We start from the raw sequence: 16,089 nt of genomic DNA on the forward strand, positions 1-16,089 counted from the left end.
TTAAAAATAGTGTTTGACTTTACCACACCTGGTGAAGGCAGAGTCGAGATCAAGCAATTTACACTTTTTCTGCAGTCTGCATTGGCCGTCCTCATGTGAGTAGTTTACTTGGGCTACTCAGGGTGGCATAAATAGTGCTTCAGTCCCTGGTGAACCCTTTAACACCCATGCCCTGGGTACCATTGGTACCATATACTAGGGACTTCTAAAGGTGTTAAAGTCATTGCCAATTGGGGATGCCAATTCACATATAGCAATTTCAGCCTGCTCCAGTGCACTTTGAGTCCTAACCAGCAGTATCTGGAGCAAAAAGATTGGGGGTAACCATCCAAAAAGGGTACTTTCCTCCATGTGATGATGACTTAGGCTGACTTGGGGCCTGCGTCCTGTGAGTCCTCTCTATATTAAAGCAGGGGGATAGCTCTCTGTCTGGAATCCATGTTTTAAACCAGTCTCCCCGGTTTGTGTTCTCGAATCATAGTGGGAGGCAAGATGCTGGAGAATTGGATTTGACTATGTTATGCCCTGTTGCGTCATTAATGTAACTTGTCTCTGTTTCCCAAATGTTGGTCCAGTTCATTGTGTACCTGGAAAACGCTTTAAAATCTGATATGGTGAACATCGGTGCTGACAACAAACGTTCTGGAGAGGCTAAAGTCAGGAGTATGTTGTCTGCTTACAGCATAATTTCCAGGTTGCCGGCTTTGGTTTCAGTTCCCCAAATGCCTTCTGATCAGTATAGGGTGAATGTGAGGGTCTCTGGGGCTATCAGGAAGAGTATGTGTGAAAGGGGACGGCCTTGCCTCATGCCGCGTTCAATCAGCTTCTTTCTCTTCCTTTTGCCCTTCTCCACTTCTTTTCTTGTCTGTCATCTGTTTGTTCTAATCCAAGTGTGCACTTCACATTGTGTGGTGTATGCATGCTCAGAATTCCTAAGTGTAAAGATTCAGAAGGTCTCAACTATTATGCATTTCATCCCTTGCTTTATCAGCATCCAAGTTAAACACAGTTACAAAAAGACTGCACTTCCCAGAGCCCATTGGAATACATGACTACGGAAAACTGAACCTGGTGCACCGTCATGGCACACTAGGTCTCGTTGTAAATCCTCCCGTGCATGCAGCAATTCCTCTTCTCTGATAATGCACATTGAAAGCTTTTCTGTTATCAGTTTATATAGGGTCTAAATTGTGGTGTTTTTTCAGTGTTTTATAAACGTTTAAAACATTTTTGCTTCGTAAAAATTCACAAGGCTGGTGTTTTTCCAAAGAAAGTTGAGTGTATTTCCTTCTCTTGCTTGTCCCTAGTGCCATTACCAATATCCATCTATCTTCTCCTAACTCTCTTTTTTGAATTTGCTCTTTCAGGTAATGTTTCAGTGTTTTGTTCACCTCCAAACCTGTCTCATTTCCCATTGATCTCTTTCCAGCAGTCTAGTCCCAGGATGTGCAGGATGGAGGTATGTTTGCATCTCATTATCTCATAAATATTTGATTGCAGCTGGTGAAAGTTTTTTTATTTTTTATTCTTTTAAAACATCAACAAGAGGAAACTCAATTAGGGATACAGGTTGCAGGCAGCATCAATGACATAATATATGTGACATATGTAAACACATCATGGTTCGGCAGCATTGCCATTTACATCAGTGACGGAGCAAGAGCTACTAAGATAAAGGGTGATCACAAGGCAAGGAGGACAATAAAACATTCCAATCCTAATCGCAGACAGCGCATCACTAAAAAAATTAAATATAAGGAAGCAGGTGTAAGGGGGAGACTGCATCGAATACATAAGGGTAGATCAACATGATGTCTAATCCATGCCATATGCCGGCGTGGCTCCCGTCCTCAGGGGAACGCCAATTGCATGGACAGGAGGATATACATCATACTTTGGTACAATTGTACAGAGTATATAGTTCCTTCATGGTGGTCGAAAATCGTTTTTGGCTTCTATGCTAAGGATATCCATATTCCCCCCCATCCACTACCTACTCCTCTAGTGAGTAGCATGTGTAGTGTGTTGGCCTCTGCTCGTGCACATTGCAGGAGAGTATGCAGCTGCCTCTTAGCACAGATGTTGCTTTACAAGAAATTTCAATTTGGCGCTTCAAAAGTACCTATGCACGGTCTGTAAACTGGTGTAAGTGTTTACCCCCCTTTGCTTTAGGGCGAAGGCCTAGCAGGCAGGATTCAGGAGTAGGTGACCGTGTATGGTCTGCGAGTTCCGATATGGTGGCTGTAACCTCAAGCCATGACATCTGTAGTGATGGGCACCCCCACACCATATGTTAGAAGCCGGCGTTACCCAATTTACCGCGCAGCACTTTGGTGTCGAGTCAGGAAACATGCGCTGGATACGGTGAGGGGAGAGAACTGTGATGTGTGTAGTTAAATTATGTGAATTGGAATCGAGGATTCAAGTAACCCTTCGCTAACATGTTGTAGCGGCTGCAGGCATGACTTGAGCGGTTGCAAGAGCACGGTGTTCATCTAGCCAATGCAGTCCCCATGTGCAGCTGAGGTGGGGTGCTCGGTGCTGTCTTATTGGAAGCCAGCGTCCTACTACCCAGTTCTTTATCTCAAAATACTACATAGCTATAAATGTATCATTTCTGTCTGATCTGGGCCTGCATCGCTCTACCTGTCATAGAGGAGAAACTGCTGAGGAATTAGCACACATGCTGCTAGTTTCAGGCCTGCTCTATCAGCTAAAAACCTAGGAGTCCTGATTGACCCCACCATCAGCATGCGTCAACAGGTCAATAGGACAGTTTCAACCTGTTGGGGAATTATCCATGTACTGAGGAAGATCAGACACTATCTTTCTCAGCAGGCCAGAAAACAGGTAGTGGTTGCACTCATTGGCTCCCGTCTGGACTATTGCAATGCGCTGTATGCGGGACTAAACAAGGGTCTGCTGCAGCGCTTGCAAATGGTCCAGAACGCGGCGGCCAAATTTGTTTTAGACCTGCCCAGACGTGCCTCGGCCACTTCCACCAGAAAATCGCTACACTGGCTCCCCATCAAAGATCGGATCCTTTTTAAAACAATGTGCATGACCTACGGGGCCTTGGCCAGAGGTAGTGCTACTGGGATCGGATCCATCTTGTCTCCCTATAGCCCCTCGAGGAATTTACGCTCTACTAACAAATCTCTATTATTAGTCCCCCGCACCCGTAGAGCTAAATGGGGTGGCAAAGCCTTCTCCACTCTGGTACCTAAGTGGTGGAATATCCTTCCGGTGGATCTTAAGCCCCTTCCCACAATGCAGTCATTCAGAAAGGCTCTGAAAACTCGGCTTTTTGCAAAGTCATACTCGTAGTTGTGTTCTGCCTTCTGTGTTCTGACCTGTTTTTGTTAGGCGCCTTGATGCCTCCGGGTTTTAGTTGCGCATTATACATTTTATTTCATTCATTCATTCAGGCCCTTTGATCACAATGCAGTAACAATTCCACTATACAGCTGCCTCACTTATCACTCATTGACTCTGTCCCTGCCTTGGACCGATAGGGAGCTCAGCTGCTTTTAGGTTAGGTTTGTGCTGTACAAACACCACATGCATAGCACCTTTTTCAAAGGAAGAACGGTTTGGTGCCATTAAGCTGTACTGCTGGATGAAGCAGCTGATATAATAAAGACCCTTGTGGCATGGAATTTCGAAACAGCACTAACCCGTCGAAGGCCATCTTCAAGACCGTGAAAGATCTCATGGCGAAGCGGACGACCCCTGTGGCCGTGAGCTCCATCTCCCATTGCGAATCCCTTGCTTCTTACTTTTTGGGAAAAGTCCAAGCCATCTATCGGACATTCCCTAGCATAGGGATCGACCTGGGAAGTTCCAATGGGACACCTCACCAGTTTACCCTGCTCTATTTTCCCCCTCTCACCTCGGATGGGTTTGACAAGCTTGCGTTGCAAGTTAAATCTGGTTCTCCATCTGATCCAGTAAGACCTGCTCTCTTTAGAGAGCAGGCCTTTATGGGACGCCCTGCTGTGTGTTCCCTTGTCAACCTCTCCCTGGAGTCGGGTGTAGTTCCAACTAAGTGGAAGCAGGCGGTGGTATCCCCGATTATCAAAAAACCCTCCCTGGACCCGTCTAAGCCTGAAAGTTACCGTCCCATCTCGTTGCTACCCTGGCCGGCAAAGATAACAGAGGCTCATGTCAATCTGGCCCTGTCAGAACATCTAGCCCGGACCAACGCCCTCGACCCCACACAAAATGGCTTCCGTGTTGGGCACAGCACGGAGACCTCTCTTCTTGTGATGGTGGAACATCTCCGTGCGAGGCTGGATGCTGGTCAAACGGAGGCGCTGATATTATTAGATCTCAGCGCCGCCTTCGACACAGTATCTCACAGCATCCTCCTGCATCGGCTCGAGGAGATTGGCGTCGGTGGTCAGGCGCTGCAATGGTTCCACTCCTTCCTCGGCAATCGTTCCTTCTGTGTTGCCATCCCTCCCTTCAAGTCCAACTTCCAGCCTCTGGCCATGGGGGTTCCGCAGGGGTCCTCGCTGAGCCCCACGTTGTTTATTCTTTACGTTAGACCGCTGGCTGATGTCGCTAGGCAGTGGGGCCTAACTTTGGTCTCATATGCCGACGACACACAGCTGGCGGTTACTCTCAGCGGGGACGCGGAACAAGATGCCCCCAGGTTCCAGGATGGACTGAAGGCGGTGGCCAGCTGGTTGACGGGAAACTGTCTCCAGCTCAATGCCACTAAAACGGAGGTAATGATTGTCGGAAGGGGAGTGGAGTTGTGGGGTGACCAATGGTGGCCACCAGAGCTGGGACCTACTCGGATCCCGGTGTCAGAGTTGAAAAATCTGGGGGTCTGGCTGGACGCTGGCCTTTCCTTTGTAGGACATACCAAAAGAACAGCAGCCTGTTGCTTTGGCCTGTTGAGAGGCTTAAGACCTGTGCTCAAATTTTTCGATGCCCCAACCAGACAGCTGGTAATCCAGGCTACTATCATCTCTCGCCTGGATTACGCTAGCTCTCTTCTGGTCGGGGCTAACCAGGCTGAGCTTACTCGCCTGCAACGGGTTCAAAATGCGGCGGCCAGAGCGATTGTTGGCCTGCCCAGATTTTGCCCGGTGATGAGTGTTCTTCGCTCCCTACACTGGCTTCCTGTGAGGAAGCGTATTCTCTTTAAGGTCCTTTGTCTGGCCTTTAAGATCTTGAGAGGTATAGGCCCCGAAATTTTGTCCAGCTGCCTCTCCTTCTATGTCCCCGCACGCGCCCTCCGTTCTCAAGGCCTTTGCTGTAGTCCCTAGATTCAGGCTCAGCCGTAAGGGAGGACGCTCGTAAAAGCTGCACTAACCTGGAATTTTCTTCCGGTTGATATCTGTTTGCTGGAGGACCTTACGACCTTCCGGAAAGCAATAAAAACTTTTCTGTTTTAGCTGTCCCTTTTAGTCTTCTTTTTCCCTGTTGTGTTATGTTTCTCCTGTCTATGCGCCAGGACGCTCCTTGGCTGGAGTAGCTGTGCGCACAATAAAAAACAATAACATAACATAACATAACATGCAGCACGCTTTGTATCATTTGCTGGTGTGTTTCACACTGAGAGTTCTTTTTATTTTACATTGTGGAGCTGTGCCTTGGGCATTTTGTGTATTTGTAAAGCAGTTCTAAGCATGTGGGCCTTTGCGTGGAAAGAATAAGCGCACCTCAGTATTGTTCCATTAAATGTGGCCACAGTGGTTTGTACAGGTGATGATGAAAAGCATGAGTAGGAGGAGAGATCCATGAAAAGTCATGCGAAATACATGGTTTGAAAATCTTGTTCACAGGCCTCCGGCTGGAAAAGGAATGTTGATAGCAGGGCAATGCATGTGTGGAGCAGGTGAATAAATGTAAGAACTGGGCCTACCGTTATGGATACAAGAGTGGAGGGCAGCCGAGGTGTAGGACCTCTGGACAGAGCCATTTGACTTAAGAGATGTTTTTAAGAGAGTGTTTCACGTGCTGGGCATGGTCCAGGAGTGAAAGAATGTTAACAGGCTTTGGCGCACCATCCATGCACTCGCTACACAGATGCACCCCAGTGCTCAACTAGTAGACAGGCAAGCTGGTGTGCTATGTCACAAAGCTCTAAAGTTAAAAGTGGTACAACTCAACAACAGACTAGCTCAGCTCAGTCTCCTAGTCCAGCCGGTGATCTCCCACTCCTGTGGATAATACTGGCCAACTAAAAAAGCTAAAAAAGAAATTGCAGCAGTTTACTGACATAATGAAGGGTATCATACTGTTTTGGGGTCCGATGTTCAATTCCCGCAATATCCGACGCCTGACTAGAATAGATGAGGGAGTCTTTAACACCACTGCAGGAATACTGACTAATATTACAGTTGAGCTCCAAGCTACGAGACGTGTCTCGCTTCAAAATCGGATGGTTTTAGATTTTATCTTAGCTGACAGGGGTGGAGCCTGCCATGTCATCGTCAGCAGCAGCTGCTGCGTGTACATACATGTCAGTGCCCCGACTGTAAAATCTGCAGTGCAGAAATTGTATAGACTGGCTTCAGAAATTCACGAAGACAATGGTACCTGGTCCCTCTCGGGATAGCTCTGGGGAATATTGACATTATGAGGTTGGAAAATACTCCTTTTCCTGATAGCTATTGCAGGGTTTGTTTTCACATGCTGTCTATGCATAAATTGCCACCCAGCTTGCTGCACGTATTGCATAAGCAGACTCATTCCCAGTGTCTCACTACCAAAAAGTAATAATAAGCACACTCTCATGATGATGCAAGAAATACAGTCAATAATGTTAATCGACGAGGGAGTGTTCGAATATTGATTACAATTTATGATGTTTGCATTCGCTTTCTTTTCACATTTACTATGGATAGATAACTATATCCTTTTCCCCTTATCATTGTAAAGACCCTACCGGATAGCCAAATAAAGCCAATTAGCATATAATGCTAAAAGGAGGGTCTGTTAGTCTGAAAAATCTCTTGCTATCCTTGAACTGTGCTATATTAGATTACCATTATATAGCTAAGTTAGTAGCCGTTGCCACGTTTGTATGCAACCCGTTGAGCTATCCCCGTAATGTGCAAGTCTCAGTTAGCAAGTGTGGCTCCATTTTGTATTTTGTAATCCTTATTTAGACTGCATAGGCTGCACCAGCATTAGGCCCATGTATCCAGAATTGCTTGCCTCAGCTGAACACTGTATTTCACTGTTATTTTCTTTTATGTCCAAGGTTGTTTCTCGACTTGCTAATGAATAAGGTGCTCTCCCTTCAAATACCAAACTGAGCGTGTAGCTCTGCTCCCACGTTTAGAGACGCTGAAGCCCAGCACGATAACCGTGAGTTGCCGAAAAGGTGTACCCATCTCGCAAGTAGTAGCGCATCTCTCTGAGCCCCCATTGTTCGGGTCCAGCTCGAGCCAGTACATTTCCATGGTGGGCCGGGTGGGAGATGCTGGGAAGCTTCTTTACCTACTGTAACCAGTTTGGAAGGCAGTCCACTCGGCAACCATCTTAGGGTTCAGGTCTGACCGGATCTCTCTCTGCCGAGAACTGATAATAAATCCTGTTTATATTCTCTACTGTCTGAACGACTCTTCATTCCTGGGAAGGCATAGCAGGTGGTTCTTAGTAACCCGGGTGGCCCCTAAGGGCCACTTCCTTCAGTTCTGAGGGACAAGAAGTCGTTGAACACCTTCCTGAACTCTCTGATAGTGACTCTGCCACTCTTAATGAATACGAGATCTGCATCAAAAAGTTGGACTTTCACTACCTCACCATAGTGAGTACTTTCCTTGAACGATATCACTTCGGGAGAAGGATGCAATGGCAGGATGAGTCGGTAGAACAGTGCATACTTCCTTGCGCAAATTGGCTTCCACGTGCAATTTTGGTGCAGCTTTAGATGAGCTCTTAAGAGATCAGTTCATATTGGGATGAGTCCTCGATAAAAAGAGAGACGCCCTGTGGCAAAAATGCACGCCATTGCTTCAAGAAGTGCTGACCATAGCCAAAAGTCACAAGCATTCAAAAGCGTGTGTTAATATTATACACAAAGACAGTTCAGGTGATAAAAAGGAGAACACTAATGTCAAGGTGGTTATGGATAGATTTGTTAAACCCAAATCGAGCACCACTTCAAAGCCCTTTAATACAAACAATTTTCAGGGGAAGTGCTTCAGGTGTGGCAGCCAGGCCATATGGCCAACTTTAAAGACTGCCCATGCTGGAAGGCCATGTGCAAAATGTGTGAGAGAAAAGGTCATGTCTCAAAGAACTGCAGAAAGGGCACAGGCATAAAAAAAGTCAGGGAAGTTGATCTATATGAAGAAGAATTGGAAGAAATCAATATTCTCCCAGTCACAGGGAATGCTGATGATTGCCCTCAGGAGCTAGTTTTGATCAATGATGCTCCCGTGAACATGCTCTTCGACTCTGGGGCCAAGGTAACGCTAGTCCCCAAAACATTTTATGAGCGTAATCTGCTGGGCAAAGTCACCCTGTTGAAGCCAGACATTAGACCAAAAGGTTAAGGTGGGGTGACTATTGAGTTGCTGGGTTATTTCTGGGGCACAATTGACTTCAAAAGGAGAGTCATCCCGGGTAAAATCTATGTCTTGATGAAAGGGGACTCGCTCATAAGTTGGTTCCATCAATGTGATCTACATATCTGCGTTGATCCCAATGAGATCTGTCTGCCTAAAAGAATTACCACCAATTAGGGTTGTTAGTAATGCTAATCGAGACTGTGTACATCGGATAAAGGTTAAATCTAATGCTGTTCTAAAAACAGCTAAGGAGCTAAGGTCAGGAATGCACATCTGTTAGTAAGGGAGAGTATAAAAGTTGAATTAAAAAATCTCTTAGCCAAGGGAAACCTTCAAGAAGTTGAAGCAACGGAGTGGGCCTCTCCTGTTGTTATGGCCCGCAAAGCCAATGGGGAGGAAAGGCTCTGTGTCGGCTCGAGGGAGCTCAATGAAGCAGTTATTGTTGATCATTGCCCTTTACACCACATAACTAAAATGCTGTGTTCTCATGAGGGGGGAAGGCATTTTTCATCCTTGGACTTGACCTCTCCCTTTCACCAGGCCAGGCTTCACTCCTCTTCAGAATATTCGGAAAATTCACTCCTCTTCCCAGGACTTTACCTCCTTTGAAACACCCTTTAGTACCTTTAGATTTCTAAGAATGCCTTTTGGACTGATTTCTGCAGCCTCAGTTTTTTAGTGGGCGATGAAGGGCATTCCTGATGGCCTTCAGGGTGTCAAGGTGTACCCAGATGATGTGCTCATCTTTGGTGTGGATCTTGAGGAGCATGATGGGAGGCTGAGGTCCGTATTGAAGAAGTTACATGATGCTTACCGCACTCTTAGGGCTGACAAGTGCAAATTTGATATCTTAGGGCACTTTTTGTCCAATGCAGGCATCGAATCCAAAGTGTCATTGCTAAATACCCTTTGTAATTTGCACACCCCTTTAAACAAGGAAGAGTTTGTAAAGTTTCCGGCCATAGCTGAATTTTATCAAAAGTTCGTTCCGAACTTTGCAGAGAAAACCTCTTGCTTGAGGTCTGTCCTCCAGAAGCGAAGCACATTTGTTGGGTCAAAGGGCTGTGGGAAAGTGTTTGAGTGCATTAACCCCTTCGGGGCTATTGACGAGCTGGGCTCGTCATCGCGCTTACCTGTCCTGCGCGGATGACAAGGCCAGCTCGTCACGTAACGCGGTAATTTTGAATTTGCCGCGCACAGCGGGAAAAGCCGCCGCAGCGAAGCGGTTAAGAAACATCTGAATGAAACACCTTGTCTAGCAAGTTTTGACTCCACAAAGGCATCTTATCTCATCACTGATGCCAGCTCGAAGGGGTTAGGATCACTTCTTTTGCAGATGCTTGATAGGGAGGATAAAGCCATTCTTTTCGTCTCTAGGCCCTTGAGAGGTGCTGAATGCAACTGTTCTGTTGTGGAGAAAGAAGCTCTGGGTGTTTTCTGGGCGGTACCCAAGCTAAGAAAGGTTTTGTGGGGGAAAAGGTTCAGAAATCTTACTGGCCACAATCCTCTTAGGGAGGTCTTCTCCAAGAAAGACATTGACTTTGTCTCCCATAGGATACTGAAGTGGGTTGTGACTCTACAGTTCTGGCAGACTTTCTGTCAAGACTCGGGGTGAGGAGTGTGAAACGACGGATGATGTTGAGTGGTTTGGAGGTGAATAACTGGATGAAGGAATTAATTTGTGTCTGATTAGTGAAGGGTTGATTCTTGAGAGTGAGTACAGGGAACCTCAGATGAACGATTTAGACTTGCAGACAGTTCTAACCATGGTCACAAGGTGGTTGGTGTGAAAAGAAGGACTGTGAAGAGGTCCTCGAAGGCTTTTGGCAAGTTAGGGAAGATCTGACGGTGGAGGATGGTCTCCTCATGCGCGGTAGTATGTTGGTTGCACCCCTTGTACTAACGGATAAGCTAGTAAAGAGTGCTCACACCTCGCACATGGGCATTGCCATGCCAAAGGAAAGGATCAAGTAAGCATATTGGTGGCCTGCCATGGATGTACATGTAGAGAGGTTGGTGCGTGAATGTGTTGAATGTGCGTGGTGTGACAGGATATTGAAGTGCAAGATGCAACACATGGTTATTAGAGAACAGGCTTCTGGTCTGTGGACGGACGTTTCAATCGATATTTTGGGACCTGTGAAGTTGAAGACTCGGGATTGCTATTTGATTGTGTGTATTGATATGTTTTCCGTTTGGCCTGATATCAATATTGTTAATTCCGTTGAGTCTGGTGTAGTGATTGAGTTTCTAGAGTTTCCCGTTAACACTCTTGTCTGACAATGGTATTCAGTTCACATCTTTAGTCATGGAAGAGTTTCTAAGCTCCAGGGGGATCAAGAATAAGAACGCGGCCCTGTACCATCCACAAACCAATAGTGTGGTGGAAAGGTTTGTCAACGTTATTAAAGAGACTATGCAACAAGCTGTTGCCTGTGGTGAAAGTTGGGACTGGGCCATTGTTGGACTTGGCCCTTCTGGCAGGTATACCCCTAAACTTTTAGCTTTTAATTGTGACCTTGTGTTAGATTTTTTTGGCTTCTGCGCACTTTCACTGTGTCCCAGTGTAAAGTGCGTGCGCACTCTTGAGTGCGTGTGGTGAGATTGGCCTGCCCTCCCATAGGAATGCAAGGGGAATGTGTGTTTCCATGTTAGTTCCTGATGTGTGGGGAGTGTAGGGTCGAGTTGATATGTGCGGACTCGTGTGATCAACTAGAAGTTGGCAGGTCTGTGTAATAAAGATGAATTGACTGTCTGGCTTGTGATTGGCTGGCTCCAGGAGTCGGGATGGGTCTGCCCCGGTGGTGAATAGAGAGATTGACAGCCAGATGGGTGGGAGGAGTGCACCTGGGACCTGAATAGGGCTGGGCCTTCCCTATACAATGCTGGCTTCGCCCCCTGCGGTGCGACTGATGTCCCTAGCCTGACTAGTGAATGGGGAGAGGGGCTGAGCACAACAAAGTGCTCCAAAACCAGCTGCGTCTGATTTTCCCTTAACCCTGCAGCCTCAGACAAAGGAGTTATGTGTATAAAAAGGGGCTGTGACTCCATGTAAAATGCCCTGGACTTTTGTGCACCTCAAGCGCCTGGGTGCGCTGTGCCTTTATTTCTTTACATAACAACAAGGGGTGGTGATGGACAGAGTTTCTTAATTAAGCAGAATACTCTCACCCAGTCAAGAGATCAGGGCTAGATCCAACACCGTTTTTTAGCTCACTGCACCATCCCAGCTCAGAACCTGGGTATATGCAAATTAGTCTGTTCCTGTCCCAGTGCATGATGGGAACAGGGCAAACCAAACTACCAAGCCAATTCTTACACTGGGAAGGAAACAAGCTACCGGGGACCGGTTTCTGGCATTTCAGCCGTCGTCGGCCCAGCTTGCTTGAATCCTGATGGTGCAATGAGCAAGGGACTCACATCTGAGTATACCCTTCCACGCTTAGGGTGGACAAAATATTTAACAACAAGGGGTGGTGATGGACAGAGTTTCTGAAATAAGCAGAATACTCTCACCCAGTCAAGAGATCAGGGCTAGATCCAACACCATTTTTTAGCTCACTGCACCATCCCAGCTCAGAACCTGGCTATATGCAAATTAGTCTGTTCCTGTCCCAGTGCATGATGGGAACAGGGCAAACCAAACTACCAAACTCACTGCACCATCAGGATTCAAGCAAGCCGGGCCAACGACGGCTGAAATGCCAGAAACCGGTCCCCGGAAGCTTGTCTCCTTTCTGGTGAAGAATTGGCTTGGTAGTTTGGTCTGCCCTGTTCCCATGATGCACTGGGCCAGGGACAGACTAATTTGCATATAGCCAGGTTCTGAGCTGGGATGGTGCAGTGAGCTAAATAACGGTGATGGATCAAGCCCTGATCTTTGGACTGGGTAAGAGTGGTCGGCTTAATTCAGACACTCTGTTCATCACCACCCCCTTTTCTGAATCGTTTTTGGCCACTATAGGTGTGGCAGGGTATACTCAGACATGAGTCCCTTGCTCACTGCACCATCAGGATTCAAGCGAGCCGGGCCGACGACAGCTGAAATGCCAGAAACCGGTCCCCGGAAGCTTGTCTCCTTTCTGGTGAAGAATTGGCTTGGTAGTTTGGTCTGCCCTGTTCCCATGATGCACTGGGCCAGGGACAGACTAATTTGCATATAGCCAGGTTCTGAGCTGGGATGGTGCAGTGAGCTAAATAACAGTGATGGATCAAGCCCTGATCTTTGGACTGGGTAAGAGTGGTCTGCTTAATTCAGACACTCTGTTCATCACCACCCCCTTTTCTGAATCGTTTATTTCTTTACAGCCCTTTTCTGAATCGTTTTTGGCCACTATAGGTGTGGCAGGGTATACTCAGACATGAGTCCCTTGCTCACTGCACCATCACGATTCAAGCAAGCCGGGCCGACGACGGCTGAAATGCCAGAAACCGGTCCCCGGAAGCTGGTCTCCTTTCTGGTGAAGAATTGGCTTGGTAGTTTGGTCTGCCCTGTTCCCATGATGCACTGGGCCAGGGACAGACTAATTTGCATATAGCCAGGTTCTGAGCTGGGATGGTGCAGTGAGCTAAATAACGGTGATGGATCAAGCCCTGATCTTTGGACTGGGTAAGAGTGGTCTGCTTAATTCAGACACTCTGTTCATCACCACCCCCTTTTCTGAATCGTTTTTGGCCACTATAGGTGTGGCAGGGTATACTCAGACATGAGTCCCTTGCTCACTGCACCATCAGGATTCAAGCAAGCCGGGCAGACGACGGCTGAAATGCCAGAAACCGGTCCCCGGAAGCTTGTCTCCTTTCTGGTGAAGAATTGGCTTGGTAGTTTGGTCTGCCCTGTTCCCATGATGCAGTGGGCCAGGGACAGACTAATTTGCATATAGCCAGGTTCTGAGCTGGGATGGTGCAGTGAGCTAAATAACGGTGATGGATCAAGCCCTGATCTTTGGACTGGGTAAGAGTGGTCTGCTTAATTCAGACACTCTGTTCATCACCACCCCCTTTTCTGAATCGTTTATTTCTTTACAGCGCTTTGTTTTCCTCCAGGGAGTGCTTCTGCTTTTTACTGCAGCACGGAGCTGAGATCGCCCTGCAGAGGGAGTCCCCAGCATGGGGACCACCTGCCTTTGTGACGTCTTGTGCCCCTGATGGGTGCCCACCCTGCCAGAGACTTGGCGCTTGTTTGCGGGTGCCACCCTGCTTCCTGTGTCTCAAGCGGGTGCCTACCCCACGTGGGTGGTGACTGGCAGCTTAATTACGGTGCGGGAGTCCACCCCATCTCACCAGCCGCATCGGAGATAGACCAGGATTCCTCCGCGCATCTGTTGATTTGAAATCCCTAGTGGGTGCCCACTCCACCAGGGACTTTTGCCTCTAAACTGGAGCCTACCCCATATCTTGCCAAGGGACTCACCTCCGCAGCCCGGGGCCTCATCGAGAGGGCCACACCGCCATCGGCTAGTGCGCCCCAGAGCCTGAAGGTTCGTCTCCCGGGCCGCGCTGCCATTGGTTCAAGTGCCCCGGAGCCTAGAGGCTCGTCTGAAGGGCCGTGCAGTGATTGGTTGCCCAGCCAGCCTCAACCTCGAGCCAGGGGGTGCTTCTCCTAGGTGAGGCTGCACCGCCTGGGACCCGCGGCGGAAACTGAGAGACCGGAGAGCCCCCACGGAGTCCGGGAGGCTCTCACGGACACCGCCTGCAGCCCCGCAGAACCGCCGCAGGAAGGAGAAGGGAAGCCAGCGGAGACGCCACCTCCCAACAGCCGGTGAGTGCGGGCGTCTCGGCGAGTCGCTCCTCTGCTAAAGGATGCATTTGTTTAGAGCCCACAAAGCTCCACCTGATTTCGGGGCATTGTTTTAGTTAGAGCCCGAGAGGCTCCTGGGGGCATTGTGGTTTCGAGCCTGAAAGGCTCCACCGTGACTTGGGCACACTCTTTGTTTTAGAGCCCACGTGGCTCAACGTGACCCGGGCACATTTTGTTTCAGAGCCCAAGAGGCTCCAACGTGTTGGGGCCCCGTTCATTTCGAGCCCACGAGGCTCCAGCGAGCATTTTGTATTCAGAGCCCACGAGGCCCCACGTTGTATTAGGGGGCATTTTGGAGCTTAGAGCCTGCGTGGCTCCCACGTCGTGTTTGGTCGCATTCCTATATTCAAAGCCCCAGAGGAGAGCCAGGCTCAGTTCACCAGCTGCCCAGCACTTAGTGGGCAGCTGCATCGTTTAGGCCTTGTGCAATCTTCTTTGGCTGCCTGCGCAGCCAGCCCAGACATTCTGGACATTGGGCCTGTGAACCTCTGAGAGGCCAAGCTGGCCTGGGGTTAGATATATGATTTTCTGCGCAAATGTGTGATTACTTACCTACTGTGTTTCTGCATAATATGCAATGCTTTTTGCCTATACCCCTAAATGTATTTTTATGCCTAGGAGGTTGTTTTACCTCGTATAGTTATACTAGTGAATTCATGGTGCCCTGCGTGATATATGCCTACGGTGGTTAGGGTTGCGTAATGTGTACTTACCTTTTACCAGTGTTTACTGGTTGTGTGCTACATGTGCTATTTGGTGCTACAATTATTCTATGTTCTAAGTGTTATTCCTACAAAGTGCTATTTCTACCAAGTGCTAGTTCTAAAAGTTCTTATTCCTGACAGTGGTCCACGTGGCCCTGTCCCGTGTATATAATCCCCTGTAAATTCTGCCCGTGCCTGTTGGCACATTGTAAATTGTGTGTTTATTATCTAATGTGTTTGGTATATTACAAAGGCTATTTTTATATATAACCTTGTGTCGAGTTTCCTTTGTGGTGGGCCTTGGGTGTTGTTGCTGGGTGCACGCGCAAACGCTTCACACATTGCCTCCGGGATAAGCCTGACTGCTCGTGCCAAGCTACCAAGGGGGTGAGCAGGGGTTATCTTTGGAAGGGGACTTCCTTGACCTGCAGCCATGAGGAAGAAGGTTCGCGAGTATAGGTACACTTCTTGATCGTCCACTGTTGAAACTCCCTTTCGTTTATTTAAAGGAAGGGTCCCCAACACGGAGGTCACTCGGTTGTGGGTAACGACCAAAAGAACCTTAGTGGATAAAAAGGTGAGCAGCATGGAGGGCTGGAAAGAGAGAAAGGGGTGATGAAAAAAAGAAGGATCTTGTATGATAAAAGGATGGCTGTGAAGAGAACAGTGGTCGACGTGGGAGACTAGGGCAAGATTAAGTCTCCCAGGAAAGGCGGAGGCAGATCCAAATTCATTCTTCCATTTAATGTTATCAAGGTTTTGAAAATTGCAATAAAGACCAGGGACCATAGAATTTGGAATTCAAGTTGCGTGGCAAAGTGTCAGGCTAGTGCTAGTTTTGATACTAGCACCGCAACTGGTGGGCCTGATTCGGGCTCTGAGGTGGAAGAGCCTGTTGCATGAGAAAGGGGCTCTGGACCATTTTACTTGAAAGGTATTCCCCGACGTTTGCACGATTGTGTTTCTTAAAGTGAGCGCTTTTCCATTTGCCATGCACCCCAGTTTTCTCTTTGCCTATGAAATCGCTTTGTTGAGTTCTTCAAAGATC

General features: G+C 47.9%; 1 long non-coding RNA gene across 1 annotated transcript in view; it reads left to right on the plus strand.

Moving 5' to 3' along the window:
- LOC147664097 (uncharacterized) overlaps window positions 1-16,089 on the plus strand; it is a 41,695-nt gene that overhangs the window by 12,367 nt on the left and 13,239 nt on the right. The window contains exon 2 of the long non-coding RNA XR_015305192.1: window positions 1,368-1,459. This is a non-coding gene — a long non-coding RNA (uncharacterized LOC147664097). The remainder of the gene's footprint in view (window positions 1-1,367; window positions 1,460-16,089) is intronic.

The sequence above is a fragment of the Lissotriton vulgaris genome, unplaced genomic scaffold (genome assembly GCF_964263255.1).
Source record: "Lissotriton vulgaris unplaced genomic scaffold, aLisVul1.2 SCAFFOLD_1464, whole genome shotgun sequence".
Taxonomy (NCBI): Eukaryota; Metazoa; Chordata; class Amphibia; order Caudata; family Salamandridae; genus Lissotriton; species Lissotriton vulgaris.